Source organism: Rhinatrema bivittatum, chromosome 4 (genome assembly GCF_901001135.1).
Source record: "Rhinatrema bivittatum chromosome 4, aRhiBiv1.1, whole genome shotgun sequence".
NCBI lineage: Eukaryota > Metazoa > Chordata > Amphibia > Gymnophiona > Rhinatrematidae > Rhinatrema > Rhinatrema bivittatum.
Genome location: NC_042618.1, coordinates 319206835 through 319224809, shown reverse-complemented (window position 1 = coordinate 319224809; position 17975 = coordinate 319206835).

The window sequence follows — 17975 nt, the reverse complement described above, 5'->3', positions numbered from 1 at the left end:
GGCTCTGCGCGCGCCGGTAGGCCTATGTAAAATAGGCTTACCGGCATGCAGGGCCCTGCTCGCCTAAATCCGCCCGGATTTGGGCGGATTTAGGCGAGCAGGGCTCTTAAAATCCGCCCCAAAGTGCGTAACTTTGTTTAGTGAAGTTTTGGATATTTTTCCTACCAGACATATGCATATAACTTTACTCAGGGAGTGCTTACTATAAGGTGAATTTTAAAAGCCCGACGTGTGCATCAATCGGGGGATGTGTGAATAAGTCCGGCTCACGTGTGCAGAACGGATTTTAGAAGCCGGCGAGATGCGCGCATATCTTCTGCAGTGCGCACATACAGAATGTTTTCAAAACGTTGCTGGGCATGGGCGTGGTCTAGGCAGGGCATGTGCATTTTGGGGCGTGAACCTGAGATGTGTGCATAAATACTTGTGTGACCCAACCAAGGCCCCTTGCCACTCTGGATGCTGTGTAATTTAACATTTAACGAAAATTAGGCAGATCTGAGGGATTTAAGGTTTGGGGCTAACTGAGGGGAGAGAAGGCTATCAAAGTAGGGGGAGTTGGAGGACTTATCTCTCAAATGTGTGAATTAAGAATGAACTGGTAAAACTGGGAATGGTGTTGGCACACATCACTTTTAAAATCACCCAACTTAGGCAGTAGAAGCAGGATTTGCACGTCCATGCGTGCTCCCTCTTAAAATTTGGTGCACATTTGCACACGGCCAGGCTGTTTTATAATATGCATACATATATGTGCGCAAGTTATAAAATAGCTGCATCCCTGGGCATGGGCTGACACCTACATGCACATGTGCGCCCGCGCACTGGTTTGAAAGTTAATGTCTATGTGTGTTCACTGACTAAAGATTAGCCATGTCCCCAAAACACCTCCATTCATGCCCCTATTTATTTGGATAAATTTTGTGTGCACAAAATTTGTGTGTTCATCTGGGGGAAATATTGAAAGCTCATTTTTTGTGTGCATATCTCTAAACATTACCTGCTAAAGGCTTTGAGCACTGATGACCTCTGTCTTCCACGAACATAAGGAAGAAGCTTGGGGAACTCTTCTGTTTGTTGTGCCTTTTTCAGTATGAACCGCAATGAAAAACTGAAATGCAGCTATCCTCACATCAAAATGTACGTTTGTTTTGTCAAAACTCAAATCTACAAAGTTCTAATGGATTCTCACATTCAAGTATTCTTATTATTTTATAGGATGCATAAACAGCTACGACGCATGAAGAAGACATTTCTAGGTCATTGATAGGCAATAGCCAACCAGAGGAAGTAAAGGTGGTGGCAATGCTGTTTATTATCAGGCCTGCTAAGAAATGTCTTCTGTATTCCTTCTGTGAAAATAATTCATGTTTATTGCTTACTCCTTACTCATGGTGCCAAGTGCTTGCTGCAGTAACTAATCAAGAATGTGAGATTTACTGTATGTCTCACTATTCAATTAGTTTTGTATTAAATGGACACTTTCACTTCCATGCTAGCACCTAATCTTATTTTACCAAGTTACAAACGCATGCACATTTTTAGGAATGCTTCCCTCTCTTTCCCTCCAGGATTCACAAGAAGCCACATCCACTTCTTGGTACCCTGAATGCACTCCCAAATACTGTTAGCTCCCCTCATGCACTGACCCAAGCGGCATCTGGTTTTGGTTTAGTGCACAGAGTTTTAATCTCCCAATTTTTCTTCTATTACCCAATGTATTCAATTTGATTACATGTAGAAAAACTGCTGAACAGTAGTCTTAGCATCCAATTAATACCACATAACAGCTGTTAAATAGTAAAACTGCCTGTTGTAATTCATATGTACAATACAGTATCATTGATGCAAAGACTAATTACACTCAGTTTATTGCTCATAAAGCAAACTTCACATCCGGATCTGCTTGGCTGCAGTTTCTCCTGGATTACAAAGTTAAAAAACTGAAAGAAATGATGATTCCAAGTCCACAACATGAAAATCAAGCTGGAGCTTATAAACCTTTGCTTTGTGATTTCTGACAGGACATCAGCCTGCCACTCCATCTCCTGAACCCATGTGTCAGACTCATCTGCCACCTCTCTACAGGGTTTGCCTCCATAGAATTTAATAGTATTGATCTCATTAAAGTTGCATGCTTGAAAATATCAACTTAACCTGTTTCTTGGCTCTCTTGGTGTTATTCCTAGGTCTCCTTTCTTTTTTTGTCTTAATTTATTATTATCTTTTTGGAGTAAGGCATTTGCCCCTTTTATTATAACTACGTTCTGATTTTTAAAAATTCTCCTCTAAATGTGCTTCTTAAGTGTCCATATTGTAGTAATATTCATTTGCATCCATGTTATAACTTTGGGCCGGATTTTAAGACGTACACGTGGGCGTACATTTGTGCGCACTACCCGGCGCCCACAAATGTATGCCCGATTTTATAACATGCGTGCGCAGCTGCGCGCATGTTATAAAATTCTGGGTTGGCGTGCGCAAGGGGGTGCACACTAGTGCACCTTGCATGGGCCGAGCTCTAGGCTTTCCCCGTTCCCACCAAGGCTGCTCCAAAATCAGATCAGCCTCGGAGGGAATGGCCCCCCCCTCCACTTTCCCCTCCCTTCCCCTCCCTAACCCGCCCCCCCAGCCCTACCTTTATTTTATAAGTTGTGCCTGCCTCCGGGCGGGCGTAGGTTGCATAGTGCCGGCACGCGATCCCCCGGCCCAGCGGCCGTTCAGAGACCTCTGGCCACGCCCCCGCCCCACCCATTTTTTCAAGCCCCGGGACTTATGCGCACCACTGGGCCTTTTGAAAATAGTCCTGGCACTCGTAACCCCCCCTATGTGCGTAAATCCACCTGAATAAGTGGGCTTTTGAAAATTGCTCTAATATATGCAATTGAATTGTCCATAGGCTTTACCCACATAGGTACACTTTATGTGTGTAAATGGATTTGAAAATTGCTATGATAGTATACTATATTTATGCATGTAACTCCTTTGAAAATTCACTTGTTAGTGTCTGTGTGGGATTATAGATGTGCAGCATCACATTCATCCAAGAAAGAGAATTCTTGTTATGCATCTTATGAACAAATGTAGTAATCTGGTATTTAAACTAGGAGAAGGGTGATCAAATGATAAAGGGGATGGAACAGCTCCCCTATGAGGAAAGGCTGAAGATGTTAGGGCTGTTCAGCTTGGAGAAGAAAGGGCTGAGGGGGGATATGATAGAGGTCTTTAAAATCATGAGAGGTTTTGAATGAGTAGATGTAAATTGGTTATTTACACTTTCGGATAATAGAAGGACTAGGGGACACTCCATGAAGTTAGCAAGTAACACATTTAAGACTAAACGGAGAAAATTCTTTTTCACTCAATGCACAATTAAGCTCTGGAATTTGTTGCCAGAGGATGTAGTTAGTGCAGTTAGTGTAGCTGGGTTTAAAAAAGGTTTGGATAAGTTCTTGGAGGAGAAGTCCATTAACTGCTGTTAATCAAATTGACTTAGGGAATGGCCACTGCTATTAATTGCATCAGTAGCATGGGATCTTCTTAGTGTTTGGGTACTTGCCAGGTTCTTGTGGCCTGGTTTGGATACTTACTGAGCTTGATGGTCCCTTGGTCTAACCCAGCATGGCAATTTCTTATGTTCTTATGTTCTTAAACTCGTTATGAGGAACCAATGCAAGCCCTTCAACACAGTAATAATATGTGATCTAATGTCTTTGTTGCAAGCACGGTGGCGCGGTTGCTTCTCAAGAGAGATCGTGAGCCCTTGGATCATGGTGTGGCTCAGGGAGGAGCCCCAAGACATACTGTGGGAAGCAAGTGAGTACAGGCACAGGCGGAGCAGAAACAAGGCTGGACCAAAGACAAGGCAGGGAACGCTGGAACTGGAACAGGGCAGGCTCAGCCCTCTACTGGACCTACACGCACCAATGAGACCCAGCAACGCAATGCTGGTCTCAGGAGTAGCCCTCTAGCCACTCGGTAGCCCTTCTGGACCCGCCACTTGGGAACGACGAGTGCGTACGGCCAGACGGAGGCTGAGAGCAGGAACAAGATGAGACAGGAACTCAGGAACTTGGAAAACTCAGATGAAGACTCAGGATACTTGGAGACTCAGTCGAGGTTTCAGGTTACTCAGAAGACTCAGACAAGGATTCAGGAGAAAGTACTGGGTGATTGCTGCTTTGCAGCGCGCCCTACATAGCCGCCCATGGCTGGTCTCGGACTACACATATATTATAAGAGAAAAGTTCAATGTTTATTATCACAACACTTTAAATAATTCAGGAAATGTGCCCTAAAATACACATAAACTCACACATCCATACCATAAAAACACAGTTCAAAATAGAGAAGTAATGCCATAAGGCCACAAGGCCTATCATAACAGTGATTTCCTATAAAAAAACTGCAAAATCATATATCAGTGCTCCCTGTGGTCTTTATATGACCACTTACAACTCTATACCTGGCTTTCGCCCATTTTTAATTATCAGGATTAAACTAAGAAACTGAGATATGACTATATATCATAAATTAAATCTCTTGAATGTTTCTTCATATGGCAGACTTCACTGTATATACCTCCTTACTTCTGGGCAATGCTTCATATTATTGCTGTAGTTTGACCCCTCTCTTCCCTTCCGGGTAATGCTTCATATTGTCACTGTGGTTTGACCCCAACAAGAGGCCCTTGTTTCACTACCATCTGCTTCCTCAGGGGGATGATAACCACTGAGAAGACAAACCCAAGCATATTCACCTTAAGTGAGTTATATATCATAATTAACAAGACACACTAAACTTCAAAAATGTGTAAACATTTTTTACCAATGGTGTTTATAATCCAATTTGTCCCCAGACCATCCGCAAAAAGTATACCGAAAGTTGCCACCTGATGTCTTTCAAGTCTCGGACCACGCCAGAAGCGAGGCAGACTCCAGGCGAAGGAGTGGATCTTAGAACTGGTAACATGTCGAAGATTCAGGAGAGGCCTGCACTGAGGCGTGCCCTACACAGCCGCCTGTGGCTGGTCACGGACCAACCTGAAGCGGAGCAGAGTCTTGGGCATGGACGGAAGCAGACACAAAGAACTCCGAACACCGGGACAGGATTCAAGACTCAGGATTTTGGCATTAAAAACAAAAACCTTCCAGAGGCTTGCGCTGCAGACATGAAGGTAGGCCTTGTACCATGAAGTACCCTACACAGCCCCCCCATGGGCTGGTCATGGACCACGACAGTGGCATGCCAGGAAAGGTAAATAAGGAACCTGGAAGCAGGACAAAGAGCCATAGGTGAGAACATCAGGACTAGGACTGGAACACAGGACATCAGGAATTTCAGGAACGCAGAACATGAAACCTCTGGACATGGAACATTAAGACATCTAGAACATCAGGACATATGGAACAAGGAACAGGTGATGAAGGAGCTTCGACTGTTGCATCCATCGGTCCTAGACAGCTTCACCCCATTTGTCTCACCTTATTCATGGCTCCTCCAGCTTACCTGGGAAAGATGGCTATCGCCGCGTCTACAAGCTGACTTCTCTGGTGTCCCCAGAACGGCTATGGTGCAGCCTCCTGCCATTGCTCCTCCCAGGTACCTACTAGGGTGCGCTTGTGCATGCAACCCACATCTTTGTACCACCTTGAGCGCGAACCTCAAGGGCGTTCCCAAATGCTGACGTCACGCCATTTGGATATATTACCTTCACTAATTTGCTAGCTTGTTGAATTAGCAAGGACTCAAATCTGTTCTTCTCTACGCTACTCTGCCCCTTCCGTGCTGCTGCAGGAAGCTCTCTCTCTGCCCTCGGAGTAACCGCTAACCTGGGTACCCGCTCCTTGGGGGCCCTCTGCTTTCTTTCAGGTGCCTTACAGGGAACAAGTATTCGCTCCTCGAGGGCCTGCTCTCCCTGCCTCGGTGCCTGTACCATCTACAACATACCTGGTGGAATCTCACAGCTACAGCAAACACCTAGTGAGTACTCTAACTCTCAATCTATATCATCCACAGTATCTCCTCACTGGGAGACCTGCTCTGGAACCTCCTGATGTCATCTAGGAGAGAAGGGCCCCCTCTGCTGAGGTCCCTGAGACAGCAATTACGGACTGCCTCACTACTGCCACCTGGTGACTCTCTTCAAGCTGTCTAAATAAAGAACTAATTCGTGTTTTGTGTGTAGGAGTCTAACCCAGTGCTGTGGCTCCTCACAGGGCTCCTCCCCATGGGCGTGGTCATCCCCACAGCACCCAAGGATCCACCAAACACACATAACCATAACATCAATGAGGAACGAGACCAGAAACATCAGGATGAAGGAGACCAGGAACATCAAGAACATGGAACAAAGAGCCATCAAGATACTGGAAGACCATGGAGGACCTTGACCAGAAGGAAGACCACAGACCACTGTGAAGTCCTGATTCGAAGGCCCCGAGGAAATGAAGCAGAGCCCTTATATAGGGCTGAACCAGGCGAAGACTGATGATGTCATCGGTTGGGGCCGTGGGCTTTTCCCGCCACTGGCCCTTTAAATAACCTGAAGAGGAGCACGCCCATGCCTAGAGGAGTCCAGGGAATGAAGAGTTGGCAGCGGCACCAGGGCTGCAAGAAGACAAGGCTGGAGGCACTTCCTGCCACTAGGGAGGTCCCAGTGGCAGCGCTCAGGCCGCAAAGGTGGAGGCAGCAGCAGTGGCTTCCTGCTGCTTGAAGGGAGTCCCGGCAGCGTGTTCCCCGCCATGAAGGTGGAGTCAGTGGCGGTGGCTTCACAATCCACAAAGAGGGATGTCGGTGGCACACGGCTGCACAGGCAAGGCCCCAGAGATGGCGGCGTTGGGCCGGTGAGCAGGACTTCAGGCATCAGAAACAGCGGTAGGTGGAGGGCCTGCCCGCGGGATGGGGTCTGCTGGCAGGGTCGTAACAGTCTTGGCCTGAAATCAAGTGTGCAGCAGAATTTTTGAGAATCTGCAGAGCCTGTAAGGTAGAGACTGGCAAACCAATAAGGGCCAAATTACAATAATCTAGAAGAGGTAATATTAACACTTGCTCCAGCAATCAAAATTCAGAGTAACCCAACAAAGACTTTAGTCATTGCAATACACGCAATTAAAAAACAAATACAGCACTAATGGTTAATTTAATATACTCATGCATGTGTTTGTGAAAGTTAACATCTAGTCTTTTTACATGCACTATTATCAGGATCTCAGGATTCTCAAAATAAAAAAAAAGGTGGAATAGAAATCATCCTTAATCACTGCATCACAGCCACTTCAGTCTTCTTCAGATTTAATGCCAACTTATTGTGTGATATCCATAGTTTAACTGCTGAAACACAAATGCAAACTTCATCAAAAGTCTCAGGCTAAGTTAGAATTTTGCCTGCTACACAGCCTTATCTTGATTTTATGACACCTCCTCACTAGCAGAGGCCCTCAGTAGGCCTCATCATCAGTCTAGTCAATCTCCTCCTTACTGCCCATGCCACAAACAAGTCCCAGCCCTATGGGACTTGTTTGTGGCATGGGCAGTAAGGAGGAGATTGCCATAGTAGCCTTGCCATAGTAGCCTTGTCTTCTCATGGTGTCACTTCTGGCTCCATGACCTGTCCCTTGTTTTTGCCTTGCCTTGGTGGCCTATGGGCCTTGCCTTGAGGCCTTCAAACCTTGTAGTGTATTGCCTTGCCTTGTTCCCTGTCTTGAGGCGTTTGGTCTATTCTCTCTTGTATCCTGCCTTGGGACCTTCGGGCCTATTCTGTCTGTTCCATGCCTTGTTGCCTTCGGGCTTCTGTGTTCTTTGTTCTGTGTTTCTTTTGTCTGCCTTGTTTAAGTCCTGCCCTAGTCTGCCTTGTTGGTCTTGTCCTGTTCGTTCTAGACTCCAGTCCTGCCTGTACTAGAGTACTGTCCTTGCCTTGTCTCACCCTATTCTTGTCTAGTTCCAGGGCCAAACCTTGTCTTCAGCCTGTCTTGTCCAAGCCTTGTCTCCAGCCTGCCAAGCCTGCCCAGCCTTGTCTGCCTTGTCCATCCTGCCAAGCCTGCTGAGCCTTGTCTGCCTTATCCAATTCTTGTCTCCAACCTGCCTTGCCAAGCCTTGCCTCTAGCCTGCCTTGTCCAAGCCTCACCTGTGTGGACACACCACTATGATGTACTGCCGCTGCATAGTTCTACTGGTCCCCAGAACCCAAGGGCTCAATCTGCAGGGGAAGGGACTGACTAGGCAGAAGACCAGCCCTTCTCTTGCTTCGAGTCCTGCCTTGCAGTCCCATGCTGCTCCCCAAGTGGGTTTCCCAAAACTCTGGGGCCCGTAACACTAAGTTGAGGAAACGGAGACAAAAGACTATATATCATCAGCATATATTCTGTATCTAGCACGGAGCCTAGCCAAACGTTTGCAAATAGATGTCATAAATATATATTAAAAAGAGACACAGATAAGGCTGAGCTCTGTGGGATACCAGTTGTCAGAGTATGCCATGCAGAACTGCTAGAATCGTTCTCCAGTAAAATAAGACTCAAACCAGTTTAGAACCACACCTGATATACTACATTTCCTCAAACGATAAAGCATAATTTAGTGATTGAGGGTATCAAATGTAGCGTAAACCTCAAGTAATACTATCACTTAGCTTTGTCCTCAGTCAAACCCTCTTCTGAAAATATCAAGACTTGGTAGTAACAATGTTTCTGTACTTGAGCACTCTCTAAATCCAAATTGAGTCCAGGATCTGTTTATCTTGCAAAAAAAACCATCCAATTGCGACAAAATTGTTGACTCTATGACCTTGGTGAGAAAACAGAGAGATGAAATTGGATGATAGATATAAAAATCCAATGGGTCAAGATTGGACATCATAAGCCCATGGAGTCTTAACAGAGGACTTCAGCCAGGGGTTACAGCTATTTTATGGACAACATCTGATACAAGCTGATAAAAGTGAATCCCTGTTTCCAGTTTCTGGTGTCCATGCTAAATGAGTCCCCTCACTCACACGGTGTCTCACATGTGAGTTCCAGTCTCCTTGCTATAATGGGAGTGGATAATTGGAGCAAATTGTCAACAACTTTGAACACCAACATCTTCTCAGAAATTACACAGAAATGAAAATTAGAACAAAAGATGTTAAAAAGTTTTATTTGTAAGAGAACAGCATATGTGTTTTAGTAGTGCTGATTTAATTAGTCAAATATTTACTGTTTTGTAGTTCAAATTCAATGACATTTTGTTTAAAGATGACTTTAATATTACAGTATCCCAATAGTTTTAAACTTTTGAGATAAAAGGTATATTGAGGATGAAGAGCATGCCTCTAGCAAGCCCTGATAAATTATTACCCTAGGCATGGTAGGTTTTCCCCTCTAATGGGCTGGTATTGAACAGTGAAAGTGACTTGTTTGTTCTGTAAATAATGATGATAACATTCTGCTGGGTTAGTGATTATGTGACAGGGTAGAAGGTAATATAATTAGAGAATGATGATTAACTTGGCCTAAGTAGATAGCGATATCTAGATCAGCTAGCAGGTGATTCTATTAATTTAGCTCTGTGGCAGAGCCCATGGTGTTGAAGCAGAAGGTTGTAGGTTCATATTTTCAGATCCCCAAACTAGAAACAGGCTGTGGCACTATTTTACATACCACCCAACACTCTCTGTATAGCAGAAGAATGGTTGCAATGTTTGGATCTGTCCAGTTTTGATAGTTTAAGGACTAAATATCAATAAAAGAACTTATTGTCAGTTAATAACCAATTGGCGATGAGAGCTTTTAATGATGGAAGATAAATAGGGCTTTGTGTAATTTGTCTGTAAACATCCCACTTATAATTAGATTGCGGTGAAACTATGAACATGTCTAGGTTTTTTTTTTTTCATGTACCAGGTGAAGCACAGCTTGAACACAGAAGAAGGCTGTTTTTAAAAACTGGATAGAGGCCATAATAAAGAGTACACACCTTTCATTTTAAAAAAGTAATGAAACAGACAAGAGAATAGGGCAATTCAAATTATATTTAATGAAATCTAGCTCATACCAATACATTTATCAAGAATCTGTGGATAAAATGAGAATGCAATAAATTGCTCCCTTAGAGGCTGATGTACTAAGTTCAAAATGTTTTTGCAAAAAGGTTTCTCTCAAAGTTTTTTTTCCCAAAACACCCACAAAAGCACAAAAGTGTGAGATGTTTTGTACGAAATTTTTCACAAATACAACTCTGGCAAAAACATTTTGCAGCTTTCTGTGTGTAGTTCACTCACTGTAAGGTCACCTTTCAAACCGGAGGGCAGGCACACTTTTGTATGCGTTCGTCGGCTCATGCCAAGAGACTTCGGCTATTTTATAGCTTGCACACGTATTAGGGATTGAATCATTTTTTGACGAATTAAAATATTGTCCGATATTTTTTAAATTGTCATTAATCGTTAAAGAATGCGATAGAAATTCCACCAATTTATCGTGAAAAAATCGTTAATCCGGTTAGTGCACACTAACGGGAGTTAGGACACAACCTAAAAACCCACCCCGACCCTTTAAAACCACTCCCTTAGCCTCCACCACCCTCCCGACCCCCCCCAAAAACAGCGATGGCCCTTTGCCCTTACCATGTGACAGAGTAACCGTGCCATTGGCCGGCCCCTGTCACATGGTAGGAGCACTGGACGGCCGGCGCCATTTTTATTAGTGGCAGCCGATGGTCCGAGAGCGGGAGATCGCTCCCGGGGCCCACTGGACCACCAGGTAATTTTAAAATGTTTTTCGGGGGTCGGGAGGGTGGTGGAGGCTAAGGGAGCGGTTTTAAAGGGTCAGGTGGGTTTTTTGTTTATTGGCCGACAGCCCGAGCACGAGAGAATGCTCCTGGGACCCCCGCTGGACCACCAGGTAATTTTAAAACGTTTTTGGGAGGGTCGGGAGGGTGGTGGAGGCTAAGGGAGCGATTTTAAAGGGTCGGGGTGGGTTTTTTGTTTATCGGATCAGGCGCAGCCGATAAAAAAAACAAACGATCTGCACGGACGGAACAAAATGCACGATTTGAATCGGAACTGGAACCGAACCGATTCCAGTTCCGATTCACATTAACACGATTATGCACGCTATGCACGCATGTTGTAAAATAGCTGGCTGCATGAATGTGCGCCAAACTTTAAGGGAGCGCACGCAAGTGCTCGCAAATGCTGCTTCTACCGCATAAATTGGGGGATTTTAAAAGGGGCATGCGCCGACACCATTTCCAGTTTTGCCAGTTCTTCCCCAGTTCACCCAGTTATAAGATGTGTCTTCCAAAAACCCCTGGTTTAATAGTTTTCACTCCCACCCCCCCCCCCTCCCCGGTTAGCACTGACCCGTAAACCCCACCGATCTGCCTATTTATCTTTAATTTAAGCAGCATGGGGCATCGGCGTGTGCTGGAGCGGGTAAGTATTTATATGCACATCTCAGCTTCATTCCCCAAAATGCCCACCCAGACTACAGCCAGGCCTGGCCCCTTTTTGAAAACGTCCGAGATGGGCGTGCTGCGGCATTTACATGCGTATCTGGGCGACTTTTAAAATCTGCTTGGCAGGTGCAAGCCCAAAATATTCGCGTATCCCCTAATTAATGTGTGCATCGGGCTTTTAAAATTCACCTTTTAGTGTGAGATTTAAATTAAATGGCACATTAATGAGCCGCTGCAATGCAAAAGCATGCAAGGCATCTAATCAATGGAGCGTGCAAAAAAAAGTTGTCATGGACCTCTTTGAGGTGTAAGTTTTTTGGTTGCCTGAGAGAGTGGGGATTTGTGCAAAGCAACTTGTGACCTTAAAGGGGCCACGCAACTTGCAAGAGATGCTACCCCATAGTGCAAGTGTGTCCCTGGTGAGCCAGTGGCCCTTCTCACTCTGATCCTGAGCCTCAAGGGGGCAAAACAGTGCAGAGATGACAGGGTGGTTAGAAGTCCTGCCCCAAGCCTTGGCCCCTTGCCCCCCTAAGCTTTCCTAATTCAGTGGGGGGTCTTCCTGGGGGCAGAAATGATGCCCACTTGCGCCTGGCCCTCTGGCTTCTATTTTCAAAATAACATTGGCTGGCTGACTAACGCCATTCACTAAGGGAATGAATAAGGTTAGCCGGCACCATTTTGAAAATGGAAGCCGGTGGGCCATAGCGAGCGAGGGGGGCATTGTTCCTGTCCCAGGAAGAAGCCCACAGCTAATAGGAAAGCTTGCAGTAGGGGTTGGATTTGGGTTGAAAGATTTCCCTAAAGCATTTTAAAGGGCCACAAGTGGATGCTTGGGGGGCAGGACCTCTAACAGTAGTCCACTGCTCAAGCAGTTTTTTTTGTCCCCCGAGGGTCTCGGGAGGTGATCAGGATGGGGGTTTACAATGACTAACCAGGGCACTTTTGTACTTTTTTTTTTTGGTGGGGTGGCATTTGTCCACCAGGAGCACTTTTGCACTTTTGGGAATGGGGGTGGTCTAACATGGTGGCCCCTAGACATGGCTAACATGGTGGCCCCTAGACATGGCTGCCTGCTAGGCAAATGTTCCGCAGATTGCCATGGCTGGGAACACATGGGTCATTTCACACAAAGTTTTGCCATGGATGCAAACAAAACAGCCACTAACCCCTGGCAAATACAGCAGGTTAGTACTGTACATTAGCCTCTCAGTGATTCATAGAGCTTCACTGCATTTCTGATTTAATGTATGAAAAATACATTCTGTTAACAGGTCTAGTCTCATGGGGGATCAAAGTGTACACTATGGAAGAGTGGTATTGTATTATATTCCTTCAAGGAGTCTGATGCCTTTTATAGAGCTATGTAAACTTAAAAGAACAAAGTTAGGTGTTAAAAAAAAAAAAAAATCCCAACACAAAAACAAATAGATCTTGGGGCCTTAACACATCATAAAGTGCTAATAACAAACAGACCTCTTTGAAACTATCTCTAACTCTGTCTAGCAGATTTGCATTTTCTACCCATATACCTATAAGGGAAATCTTTCAAAATCCATGAAATCTTATATAAAAAAAAAAAAGAAACAATTTAAAAGTCTGCATTCAACTGCTTAGCATTCTGCTTAATTAGGTTTAGGAATGGTGCGTCAGAGGCGAACTTTCAAACAAATGTGTGCAGTGGCTGTGAACAGATCTATGCAAGTATTTTATAACCTGTATGTATGAAATATGCACGTTTTATAAAATACGCACATCTCTATCCCCAACATATGCGCGCACGTGTGCTTACGTGCAAATACATGCTATACATTGAAATCACGAACTGTATGTCAATGCATTGAACACATGTTCTTTTCCTACCTATTTAAAAAATATTCAAGCGTCTATTTTATGTGTGAAAGCAAAGTAAGATTTACTTGTGTAAGTCAGCCAATTTTGTAACGTGCGTGCGTAAATGAAATGAACCAGTTTACCAATTAGTCCATCGGTTCACCCAGTCCTTTTCCAGGTCCTTGAGACTAATCTGAACTCCCCCCAGTTCACCCAGAACTCCCACCCAGTCAGTACTACACAATAAATACAATTAATATCACTTACGCCAGATAATTAGCAGGTGTAAAAATACACAAGTAAACTGGAAAATATACAGCGTAAGTGTCTTTTAATTAAGCATGTAGATGTTGGTCCTGTCCCAGAATGTATCTAGACTGCCCCTTTTTTATACACATAAGTGCGCGTGAAAGTGAAAATACATGCATTTTTTAATGGAATTCACAAGTACAGGCTACCTACGCATATATATATACTAATTTTTATGAACATAACGGTTGAAAATGTAACCCTTAAGTATCAGAAAATTGTAAAGGTACAGCTCCTTTGATGCATTGCTCCTACCTATAATTTTCTGCTGTTCAGCGCAGTCAAAAGTATTTAGTTGGAAGCGTGACACTGAAAGTTCAGGGGCCTCTGCTACCAGAATGTTTTCTATCCTAAATATTCCACGTAGACTAGATGGTAGCTGCATTTGGCCAGGTACATGTGAAGCCTCATTTTCCTCTTGTGGTTGCACAAATTACGTTATAAATGCTGCACTGGAAATTAGATAGGATGTTCCACTTGATTTCAGTCTTGCAGGCTGGTTAGTTGGAACGCAGGGCATCTATCTATATACGTGTGCAGTGATTCAGTGATCTAACTGTTTGTAATGCCTGTGTGTGTGTGCTGATTAAAAATGCCAATGGGAAAAAATAAATATGAGCTTGTTATGGCAGTCAGCTACGGTGTTATTAATCAGACTGCAGATCAGTAAGAGATTCTAGTTCAGTCTGAAGCATTATGGACCATATAATTCCAATTTCTCATTGAAGATCTGCATTGTGTGGATTCGAATGTATGGGGAGAGATGCTTAACCAGGTCTGGGCACAGAATTAGGGCACCAATACTGCAGTTAATGCCCTGTCTGAGTCAGCTCCTTCAGATAAGGTATTAGCTGCCAGTAAATACCCAGGTCTTCTGGGATTAATGTTTAATTCTAGGGATGTGCAGACCAAAAGTTTAAGTTCATAAGTCCATAAGTCGAAAGGGGGGGTCATTTGCGGTCAATATGGACATATGGAGAATTCCATAAGTTGAGTCTATGTCCATATGTGCAAATAAAAATTTAAACCCCTCACCCGCCTTAATTCCCCCCCCCCCCAAGACTTACCAAAACTCCCTGGTGGTCCAGCGGGGTCAGGACGCCATTTCTGAACTCCTTTGCAAGGAGCACGTGAGGTCGGCGTCACGTCGGAGTGACGCGGCATCACGTGATTCCCCTCGGGTCCGCTCCCGGACCCTCGTTGGGCCCAAAAGGCACTTTTGGCCAGCTTGGGGGGGTCAGGAGGCCCCCCCAAGCTGGCCAAAAGTTCCTTTTGGGCCCAACGAGGGGCCCGGGAGCGAACCCGAGGGGAATCACGTGACGTCGGCGCCACGTCGGAGTGACGCGGCGTCACGTGATTCCCCTCGGGTCCGCTCCCGGACCCCTCGTTGGGCCCAAAAGGCACTTTTGGCCAGCTTGAGGGGGTCAGGAGGCCCCCCCAAGCTGGCCAAAAGTGCCATTTGGGTCCAATGAGGGGTCCGGGAGCGGAACCGCGATGGACCACGTGACGTCGGCGTCACGTCGGAGTGACGTGGACGTCCCGTGATTCCCCGCGCGTCCGCTCCCGGACCCTCACGGAACTTTTGGCCAGCTTGGGGAGTTTTGGTAAGTCTTGGGGGGGGGGGATTAAGGAGGGTGAGGGGTTTAAATTTTTATTTAGATCAACAATCGCGATTTCCAACGTATTCAACATAGCTATGTTGAAAATCCGATCGTTTACGCCTCATCACTTTTTTAAGTTAAAAAAAAAAAAAGTTGCGTTTTACATTTAAGTTCAAAACGAATGCACACCCCTATTTAATTCTAAACTTCAGAATGTGGTTTACTTCAACATCCACTATACATCAACCACCTCTGTCACTGACAGCACCTGCACCTCAAAAGTATCAGGATTTGTTAGTTTTCTAGAACACAACTTGTCTACCAGTTGCAATCTTTCCTATAGGGCACTTTAATATTAATCAGTCCCCCTGAAGAACATAACTTCCACTCTACTACTAGTAATCAACAAGAACTCACTTTTTCTCTTGATTACTAACTTTTTTCCATAGTTTCCTGTAGCCTCCCTCCTATATCCTCACCTAGGAGGTGTGGGGGATGAGGTATGGTGTGATGCTGGCTGAGTCTTGATACAACTCACTGCACACTTGCTGCAGCCCCAGGTCTGTTCCAAAAGGGGGAAAGCTTAATTTCAGACCCTTTGGATATGGGACACTCTCTTACTCCAAAACTCACTCTTCACATAAGGAATGCTGTTGTTACAAAATAAAGCTTTCCTTCAGTGGAAGAAATGATGTGATACATTATATATTCCTTTGGAGATGAACCATAGTAACCCAATATTGCAGTCACCAGCACAATCTCTCAGTCCCCTTAAACTATTAGGTTTTTTTTAGGTTTTCCTAGTGAATGGCTAGGATGCATCCCTAACTCTGGGGACACCCCTAGCATCTGAACTCCAGTGCTCTGATCTCCACTGTCCTCGTTTCTTCTCTTCCTTTTATTGGATGGGCACAGGCTCCTTGATCTCTTCCTGGAATTCCTCTGGTGCCAGATGGGCAAACATCTCTTCTCCTAACTGCTGCTTGGTTAGCACTGAGAAATGCTAGATGGGCAAAATTTAGGGTGCAAGCAAGCTACAGGCTCCCAGTCTTCTCCTGGCAACCTCTAGAAGCATAAAATTCTCTGAGATCCAGCAGGACTCTTTCCAGGAAGGGAGAGAAGCCCTATGGATAAAGGCTATCTTGGGAAACCTTTTATGCTTAAGTCCCAGATTTTAGGACCATTGAGTCCTAATTCAAAGGGTAGAATGGTATAATAATTGGTTTCTCTAGTTTTCCTTGGAGAAAACTAGAGAAACCAATTCCCTAATCCCTTCCTCTGGGTCAATAGCTCATTCCTTTAGGGGAAAATCCACATATCCAAAACTACAGAGAGCCTCCTGCAAACTGCTTGCAGGAGAGACAGAAAAAAATAGCTTCCTCTCCTTTCCCTCTCTGTCTCTCAGTGCCCTGGAAAGCTCTAGGGTGACTCTATTATACTGCCGGAATGAACCATGCTAGGGTAACGACTTAGGGTAATGGTACAGTCCAAGCAGGCCCCTTGCCCTGAGCCCTGGGCCAACTTTTGTGGCTGGGCCCCCCTTCTGTTTTCTCCATCGGGCTGCCATACTTCCTTTTATTCCTAATCACAGAATTCAACTCTTTTCTTCACCCCCACCCCTTAATCTGATGTTGCCCATTTGATGCTGCAGTTTTCTTCCTTTATGCTGACTCAGAAGGGCCATTCTTGCTATATTTTTTTTATTTTACCTCTATTCCCCATGATGGCATCCCATCTGTTGCGATTCCGGGTCGGCCCCGGAATCGCTACTCACGGCCTCAGGCTCCCGCCGTGGGCCCGCGCTCCCCAAACCTCCGGGGACCTCGGCTGCCGCGGGCTCGGCGTTCCCCCGCCTCACCCGGGCCTGTGCTGGCTTCTGCCGGGCCTTCTTCGCTGCGTCGCAGCAGCCGGTGCTCCTCGGCGGCTGGCCCCGCCCCCTAGATGCACGCGAGCGTCTCTGAGCATGATTTAAAGGGGCCAGCGCGGGAAACTGCAAGGGAAGCCTTCGGGTGACGTCAGACGCTGCAGGGTATTTATACCCTGCAGCTCAGCCTAGACTTTGCCTTGCAACGAGGTTCACAGGTTCTCCTGACTCCAGTTGCTGCATACTGAGTTTCCCTGCTCTTCCTGATCTTGATCCTGGTTCGGCTGACGGTGTTTCCTGGCTCCTGACCCTTGGACTGGCTTACGACGATTCCCTGGCTTCTGACCCCGGGTCGGCTTTCGGTGATTCTCTGGCTTCTGACCCCGGACCGGCTTACGTTGACGCTTTGGCTCCTGACCTCGGACTGGCTTACGGTGATCCCTTGGTTCCTGACTCTGGACTGGCGAACGACGACCCTTCGGCAACTGACCTTGGACTTCATCCGACTTGGCCCTCGCGGGTCCGCCTAAGTCCCAGCGGCCGGGTCCCTACAGGCTCCTCCTGGGGGGACTCCGGCTTCCAGGGTGAATCTCCTAAGTCCCAGCGGCCGAACTCCTACGAGCTCCTCTCGGGGGAGGATCGGCTTCCAGGGCGAAGATCTCCCCACTACTGGACCAGCTCCGTCGTCTCCACCTTCCTCGCCAAAGCCCTTGGTCGCATAGGGCTTCCAGAGTTCCTCCTTCGGCCAGTTCCGAGCCTGTCTTTGCCGCCTCCCGATCGGGGCCACTGCTGCCACCATCTACCGCAACTCCTCCTTTGGTTCCGATCGGCCCAAGGGTCCACGAATCCAACAGATTGCAAGGCCATGGACCCGGCGGACCTCGCCGGCCTAAAAGCCATTCCGGGCATAGCCCAGAAGCTGCAGCAACAGCAGT